General features: G+C 52.1%; 1 protein-coding gene and 1 long non-coding RNA gene across 3 annotated transcripts in view; one reads left to right on the top strand and one right to left on the bottom strand.

Annotated features, from left to right (window-relative positions):
• Positions 1-3914, bottom strand: part of SOX6 (SRY-box 6) — a 528512-nt gene extending 524598 nt beyond the window's left edge. Inside the window, exon 1 of one of the 2 annotated variants that reach the window (XM_019551786.1) lies at positions 3824-3914. The gene's annotated coding sequence lies outside the window, so the exon portion shown is untranslated. Of the gene's footprint in view, positions 1-2589; positions 2762-3823 lie in introns of those variants that run through there. The other variant, XM_019551785.1, reaches the window with a different exon arrangement.
• LOC109321246 lies at positions 3483-8246 on the top strand. Its single transcript, XR_002104007.1, has 2 exons — positions 3483-3770; positions 4180-8246. It is a non-coding gene; the product is annotated as an uncharacterized LOC109321246 (long non-coding RNA).
• The last annotated feature ends 405 nt before the right edge of the window (positions 8247-8651 follow it).

The raw sequence follows: 8651 nt of genomic DNA, 5'->3' as shown, positions 1-8651 counted from the left end.
GGCGGCCGCCTGCGGGCTGCGGCCGGGGGAGGAGCCCTGCTGCCCCCTTCCCCCGCACCCAGGCCTGGGAGTGGCAGCCTGGCCCTGGAGAGGCTGCCCACCGGCCTGTAGGCCTCCCTTCCCCTGCCTGGAGCTGCCTCCCCGGGCACTTCTCGGGGTTGAACAGGGCGGCCCGTTACCTGCCAGATCCCCTTGGCATGCTTTCGCCTTGCTGTGCGCCCCGGGCTCCCTCTGCTTCCAGCTCCTGCCTTTGGAGACACGCTCCCCCCTCGGCACCGAGAGGCAGGAGCGGGGGGGGGGGAGCTCCAGGAGCAGCCCGGGGCTGGACTCCCATCCCAGGCTGAGGGACCTGCGCCTCCCCCCTCCCCAAAAGCGCCCTGCCCTGCGCTTCCACCCAGAAAGGCTCTGGCAGGCTCAGGCCAAACGGCACCGGGGGCATTGATTCCAAGTACACTGCCCGGGTTGGTTTCTCTGCCTTTTAATAGCTAGCTGAGGAAAAGAGAAAGCGTTATTGTTTGCTTTCTTTCCTCCTCTCATTGCCTATTCTAAATTTGACTCCAAAGTTTAAAGCAGTTGAATTGGCTAATTCTGAATACAGGCTATTGAGAGACCAGACACAGCAGTATATCCCTGTATAGCAAAGGATACAATGTGCTGAATTGGCAGTCTAATTATAAATGTGGCATTTGGACCTCCTTTCAGACCCAGTGCCACCTTACCTTATGAGGGAACTTCAACTACAGCAACTGTTCAAAACAAAATGCCATTACAGGATCAGCTTCGCCCAACACTGGGACTAGCCAGGGGATTGTTTTACAAACAGCCTTTCTCACTTAACACAAGAATGTATTATAAGAAGAAGGGGGGGGGGAGTTATGGATGGTGCAGAGAGGTTCAAGAAAACTGCTCAGGCAGCTTCTGCCAGGTGTCGAGCTGCTTCAAACTGCAGCCTAATCCAAGTGACCTAATTATTTTCTCTTAAATGTACTCACTATAAATAGAGTAATTTTTTTTAATTTTTTTTTTTTTTTTTTGCTAGAAAGAAATGCTAGGGACGGTTACTATTTCGCAAAGCATGCGCAGTGTGCGGGTAATAATGTGAACATAGAAACGCCAGAAATCCCAGACAAATGCAATACAATCTTGCAAACTAAGCCACGGTGCGCAGTGGGCTTGTGGAAAAAAAAAAAGTAAAAAAAAAAAGCAGCTTCTTCCCCCTCCTGCTCCATCTACATGCACGGGGGCAGGCTGGCTTCCCATATCTCACAGCCATATTTTATTATTTACTTTATGGTATAATGGCTTAATTAAACGATTGGGCACAAGCACGTCAATAAAGCAAGTCAAGTCAAGTCAAAGTCTCCAAACAGGTTTTCAAATCACTTCATTACACGAAGAGACAAAGGGAAATTCGTTAACTTCTGGGCTGGAAACCCTGCCTTGAGCACTGGATAGCTCTTGCGCCCGTCTGCTGAGTTTTAAAAGACGCAAATACTCACTCTGCGAAAAGAAGGGCACAAATAAACATAAAATAAAATGAACTCATTACCGAGCTGGTGCCGAGGGCTATTTAAATGGGCTCAATAAACATACACCTTATCTGCAAGCTGCAGGCGAAGACACACTCCTTTATCTCTAAAAGTTTCCCTGTCTGTGTTTTTGGGAAACACCCCTAGGACCGAGTTATAATCTCTCGTCCCCAGGCTCCCCAGACACAACGTGAATTGTCTTTGCACGTTGCCACTTTCACTCTTTTTCCCGTCCTTTAAAAAAAAAAGAAAAGACAGAAACGTGAAACGCAGAAAGCCAAGGCAGCAGCAACCAAATCGATCTGATCAGTGCCTCCGACTGACCTCCGAGGCCCTGCTTTCCTGAACCGCCCAGCCCCGGCTGCAAGGCAGGTTAACTCTTCAGGGCTGCTCTGCAGCAGCAGGGCACCCGAGCCAGCCTGGCGCTCGGCACCATTGACAGCTACGCGGTGCATGTGCGGGGGTGATGACCACCCCGAGTGTGTGGGGGTGCGTGTGCGTGTGCAATCGCACGCATGTCGAATCCACATGTCCACGCACATGCACAAAAAGGCTCAACAGCCTGTCCACCGCTTCCAACGCCAAGACGAGCAGAAACGCAGAGAAAGAGATTTGTGAGATGCCAAGCCATCAAGAATCGCGGGGGGGGGTACATCTGACAGAAACTGCGAGGAGGAAAAAGAAAAAGAAAACAGGAGCTATTCCCCACGCAGACACTGATTGTGAGCGCGCATGTGACATCCGCAAGGCAGCCCAGACCCTCCATAAACTTCTGATCGCTTCTCAAGATCAAACATAAATAAGCTACGACTTTCCAGAAGCTGCTGTAGCCACAATGCAAAACACAACCGGCTCAGAAAGCACGACACAAAAAATTATTATAATAAAGAAAGAATAGGAAAAAAGCACCCAAGCTCTTCCCCAAACACACCTTGCCCTGACTCAAGCACTGCCTGGAAACAGCTGCTAGATGCAGGTTGCGTTGCGATCCGTGAAAGAGGAAAGGAGGGAAAAGATGAAATAAAAGAATAAGTAAGTGAAATAGTTCCTGAAAACTTACTTTGCATTTAGTTTAGGCACTATTCTTTTTTTTTCAGCTCGCAAAGGAAGCCGTTTTGTCCAGGTTAGGTATTGTCTACTTATGGATCAGCCCCTGGCTAAGGGTTTATTTTAATTTATGGCTTATGCATTCTTTTAAGGTCGATTTGCGTGACCTCCGGCAAGAGCTAAGGCAGCAAGAAATCCCCAGTTGAATGTTGGGCAAGCCCATAAGGCAGCCCAGATCTCCCCTTCTCATGGTGTAAACAGAGCCCTCTGAGGATGGGCTTTTTTTTTTTCCTCTCCCCTCCGCCTTGTGTATCACAAATTAGGGTGTGAGATCAATTTTAAAGTTTTCAGTATAACTTTATCCAAACACTCTGCCTGGAGAGATAAGGCGCCACCGCAGCAGCTTGCAAAGCCTCGGGACAGTGCCCCTCTGTGGCCACCCGCGAGATAGTCCCACCGCTTTGCATTTCTGCACGGTTGTGGCCAACTTCAACGCAATCACCCACCTCAAACTTAACGGAGAATAAGGGGGGAAAACCTTAAAAAAACAAAACCAAAAACAACCTCCTTGTGCCTTTGGCAGGCCGGTTTCTTTGGGAGGCTAAACCCACGCTCCCCCTTCGGAGCAGTGTCAGCAGAGCTCCCCCCCTGCCCCCAAAGATGGATTTAGGCTTTTTTTTTTCTTGTTCTATCCCTCTCGTGTGAGTTTCTTAAGGATCGGGATCTCCCCCGGCACCATGTGTTCCTCTGCCGTGGGGGGGATCCTAAAATACAGCGCGGATCTGTCGCTGTGGTTTAAAATAGGGGATGAGAAAGTGGTGTGATTTCCAGGGACTGGGGTCCTTCAAGCTCAGAGCCTGGGAAACTCACACGGGGGGGGGGACGGGACGACGGCAAGACTCAAACTACTTTCTCCTGGGGGAAGGTAAAGAAAAAGGGGGCGAAAAAAAGCAAGTCTCGTGGTAGCCAAGTACATAACCTGGAGAAGGGGGGAGATGAATTCAGAAAGCTAAACAACAGATCTACCTCCGGACGCTGCCGCTTGAGTCCATTACAAGTCCCAACCCATTAAAGACAGCGCAAGGGGAAGCAGAGCGATCGCTCCGGCAAAGCTCCCGAAACCCAGCGACCCCCCGTTCAATCCCCGCCGCCGCCACCGAGCCGGGCTGCACTACACCCCACAGTAAACAACAGGTATACAACACGACAGGGCTTTTCTTTCTGTCTGCTTTTTTTTTCCTGGTTACCTCCTCGGGATCCAGTGTGGCACAAAGCACTGGCAGAGCCTCCTTTTTTTTTTTTTTTGCAAGGCGCTTCGGTAATTTTCATTAAAAAAAAGGGGGGGGGGGAGAGGGAAGGAGGTGGAGGGGGAGGAAGGGAAGGAGAAAAAAGAAACAAAATGGGGAGCGATTCAGCCAAAGAAAAAAAGAAGAAAAAAAAAAGAAAAAGAAAAAGAAATCAATGGGCTAAAGTCTGCTGGTGTTTCTCCGGGCCATGGATGTGCTGGATCCGGATCGTTAGGAGAAGTTTGCGGATGGGTTGCCGGGAGATTTGGTTACAATCAGGTTCATTATGATTTTTTTTTTCCCCCTCCTGAAACAAGTGAAGGCGATGGTTACTGCTGTCAATCTTGGCAATCAATGTGAGCGGCCATGTCGTAAGTATTCAAAGCATTTCCCGTCGTGCAACATCAGAAAGTGAGTGGCCAGGGCATTGATCTAAGGAAGGCGAAGGGAGGCAGGGCTCCCCCTCCCAGGCAGCACAGGCAAGATGAGACAACGCGGAGAGGGAGAGGGAAGGAGGGAGGGAGGGAAGGAGGGCGGGGGAGCAACAACTGGAGAGAAAGTGAGCACAAAACAGAAAGTGAAATCACCCCCGGCTGCCAGCCGCATCCCCGTGCGGTGATCCCCACTCTCACTGCCCGTACACAAGTGCAACCCTAAACCTCTCCAGCCTAATGACCACTGATTGCCCGGTGTGGTGAGGAAAGGTAATAGAAAGTTACCGGGGGGCAGAAGGGGGGCCAGGACTGAAGAAGAAGAGAATAAACTAAAGGAGAAAAAGAGTCGTGTTACACCCGGACCCCCCCCCCCCAACCCACCCTCCACAGCAGCAATCTAACGGGGGCGCCACGCACCGAAGTCACTGAGGAGCAGCTCCGGCTGGACTGAAAAGCCGGCAGAGATCCTGACAGCGGGACTCGGAGGAGCCCGATCTTCCGGCTGAGCCAGAGGCAAAGTCCCCGCGACACGGGACGAGCCCGGCCCGGCTGCGGGGCAGGGACGAGGGCCGCGGGTGGGCCCGGGGCTGGGCAGGAAGCCCCGCTGAGCCCGAGCAGCTTCCAGGTGAAGCTCCGGGACCTGCTGCGATGCCGAGATGCGCATCCGCGGGACGAGCCGGGCGGGCGCGGAGCAGCGACCTGGGACCCGGCGCTGGCTTGCAAGTGTTAAGGACACAAGCAGGCAGCTCTGGGGAGGAGGACGGGGCAGCTCGGAGGAGATGAGGAGGGCCAGGAAAGACGCAGGCATGTAGTTTGAAACTCCAAGAGGCGAGCGTGAAAGAGGTGCCGGGGGCCCGGAGACGAGGTGGGCGAAGCGGCCCCCCCCCCCTTTGGATGCGATTCACACCCAGGCTCCGCCAGCTACTCCGCCTGGCAATGCCGGGAGAGCGGGGCAAGAGGGAAAAAAGTTGTTGATTCGTCTTCGTGTGCTTGGACAGCCCTTGCCCCTTTTCCAGTAGGCGCCTGGAACAATTAGGAACAAAGACACTTTTTAAATGATTATTTTAAAAGAGCTCGAGAACTTGTAGAGGCCAGGAGACAAGGAGGAAGCCTGGGCTCGCCTTCTCTCACTCCTCTCCAAGCCGAAAGTCAGCCCAGTCACACCTCCTTGGTTCAGAGGGACCTGATGAAAATGCCCAAGAGCGGGACAAGATGACACAGACTTGCTTGGCCCCGGCTCGCTTTTCTTCCCTTAACTTTTGCAACACTCTTCAAGATGCTCACGCTCCCTCATCTTCCTGCTTCCCGAAGTGGCTAGCAGGGTCGCCTTTCCCAAAGCAAGTCCTTCAGTTTATAAGCAGGGTCTCCTGCAAGAAGGGAACCTTTTTGTTCACGGCAATTTCTTTTGGACTCTGCCACCAAATGAAGGGCACAGCCAGTGTCGCTGTGTCAGTGGCGAGCGCCTTGAAACAAAACTTTTAATGTACCCAGCGGCTGGAAGCAATGCTTTCCAAGTAGCTGGCTAACTTACAGTAACTCTCATTTTTTCAGGCACTCTTTCCATTCTGATCGGAGGGCTATAACATGAGGCTCGATTGCAATGATGAGTTTGCTGAACGCAGGTGAATGTCAAGCCAAACTATTCACCTGGCTCTAGTTGCCCGGCGTTTGGATTTAACCAAAAGAGATCGCTTTCCGTTTCAGGTCCTGGAGATGTCCTTTGCAAACTTCAATTAAAAGCATGCCTGTAATGCGGCCATAACACCTTTTCCCCAATAAATGAAACTGTCCCCCGAATGGGGACTACACCTAGAGTTGTTGGGTTTTTTGTCACGATCAGTGTCACTGGCATAAGAAATTGGGATCTGCAAGGGAAAAAATATTCTTACCTAGGGACAAAGTCGCTTTATTTGTTGCTCGAAGTTTTTCCTTTAAAAAAAACAAACCCTAAAAAAAAACCCCATGATCAGTAGTGCCAGCTCTTCTGATCAGGTGGGAACGGACACCAAACAATTACAAAGCAAAGGGAAGAAGTGAGGAAGTTTGAAAGCCTGGTTAGTCCAAACGCGGAAGAGCATCTCTGCCCCACCGCAAAGAAGGAAAGCCAGTCGGGGCAGAAATGCACAGCACAGATGTGGCAGCAACTAAATAACTTGGGCAAGAGAGCTTGTTGCTTCCTCTGTGGGATCAGTTCAGGTACAGGTGTAACGCGGGGGGAAGAGAGGGACCGTATTTGCCCGCGGAAAGAAGATGTACCGCATTTGTCTCCTGGCGTCTGTGCGCTGCGAGAAACGATTGCTTACAGGATTTGGCTCTTTGTTGGCACAGGGAATAAGCGGCAGGCGCTGTGAAGACACGCTTACACGTGCAGAGAGAGAGGCACACACGACCTCCCTTGCTGTTAGTGGTAGCATATGTTTAGAGCTTATTTTCAGTGGCTCGGCTCGCCTCTCAGCGAGGCTAGCCACAGCAGCGCAGCCAGATGTTGCACAGAGATGCTGGACTTGGAGGGCTCCGGGTCCTGGCAGAGGGCAGGAGCTGGAGGCTGCCAGCCAGGCTGGAGCACTTACCTGTTCCCAGCTGTCACCGCATTTTGTGCTGCTACTCAGCAAACACATGTATAGGGGGAAAGGGAGGGGAAGCAGTGCCCAACAGGGCAGGCACCCTGTGCCCCCAGAGAGGGGATGAACCAGTCTAGGACTCCTGCGGACTTGGTGGAAGCGCCTCTGAAGTTTGCATAAAAAGACACTAGGTTAAAAAAAGTCACTCCCCGACCTCAAAGTCCCCGCTCCCCTATTCCTGCCGGACAGCGATCAGGCACCTTGTTAATCCCCGCGGGTGACACTCTCCGACAACACGGATTTTAGGGGCTTGGAACATTTTGGGAAAATGTTCAAAGAAACTTTTTCTTTCCCCCCTAAACCAAAGGAACAACAACGTGTGAGAGGAGGCTAAAGGAAAAAGAGCGACAGCCCTGTCATCCGATAGGGGGGAAAAAAACAGTTTGGTTAAGACTGAGACAACAACCAAAAAAAGATCCCTGCGCGTTTCAGTCCGGGCAAAGTCAGCAGATGATGTGAGGTCCCCAGCAGCGGCACTCTGGGGCGCTCCCCCGCAGCCTGCGGGGAGGTTTTACCTGTTAGATCGCCCCGGCTCAAACACAGCAAACTCTGAATGCCTTTTGCCAACACCAGGAACTGTCCTTGTTAGCGGAAGCAGAGGAGGAGAACATCTGACTGTCAGTGGCAATCGGGCATCCTCCTGATAGAGAAGCCAAAATATATAACTATATATCTATAGATAGGTATATAGATATATAAAGCCGCAGGAATAGCCACCCCCACGCCTCCCAAAATGGCAAACCACAGAAACTTTTTTTTTCCCCCCCAAGAAAATAAAAGCAAGTTGGACATGGAGCCCCTTCCTGTCTCGGAAAGTTCATTTCCAAGGTCCCCTCTGTAAATCTAAAGTGCAAACACTTGGCTAAGGTAGTGAGTGGCTGGAATTTGCATGCTGATAAGAGAAGGCTGCTGTACTTACAGTGACAGAGGGCAGGCTGCGGAAGAAAAGCTGTTTGTGTTAGCCTGAGAGTCACCCAGGGCTGCAATGAGAGGAGCAGAGAGGAGTGGGAGTGCCAAGCTGGATACACCTTCACCGCATCTCATCACATCTGCCAGCCTCTCTCTCCCTCTCTCTTTCATTTCCACATTCCCTTTGTTCCTGCAAAAAAAAAAAAAAAAAAAAATCTACACGTCACATCAGAGTCCCCAGATGCAGTCTACACCAAAGGAGAAAAAAAAATGAATAATTCAATCAAACTGTGCATAGTCTCTGAGGCACTAAATCTATTGCACTTAAAGAAACGGAGGGTAATTACCGCTGCGGAATTAGAAGCAGGCCGGAGAGATCCGAACTGCACGGGCAAATAAAGTTTCATTTATTGAATCCTTTTGACATCTCCAGTGTCAAGTAAAACAAGAAAAGGTAGTGGGGGGGGGGGAGGAATTTGCAACTCACTCCGCACGGGGTGAAGGCGCTGCTGGTGGCACCGAGGAGCCCAGACAACGCCGGGGACAGACCGCCACCCCCCGCGGGACTCCTGAGGCCCTGCTGCCGGCTGGGACAGCCGGGCGGGGAGGCTGCAAGCCGCCGCGACTTGACTTTCTGCGCGGAGTTGCTGGAGGATCAGAGGTGGGGGGGGGGAGGGTGCAACTGCTTTGCGGGAAAGGAGGAGGTTTCCCCCATCCCCTCCCCGCCTCGCTTGGGGGGCACGTGTCAGGGGGCTGCTTTGCAAGCGCCCCCGTCGCAGGGCCAGGCCGGGCCCGGGGGCAGCGGCAGGGCTGCCCCGCGCCCCG

The sequence above is a fragment of the Crocodylus porosus genome, unplaced genomic scaffold (genome assembly GCF_001723895.1).
Source record: "Crocodylus porosus isolate Cpor-Errol unplaced genomic scaffold, CroPor_comp1, whole genome shotgun sequence".
NCBI classification, from domain to species: domain Eukaryota; kingdom Metazoa; phylum Chordata; order Crocodylia; family Crocodylidae; genus Crocodylus; species Crocodylus porosus.
This window is presented reverse-complemented; position numbering and strand designations above follow the sequence as displayed.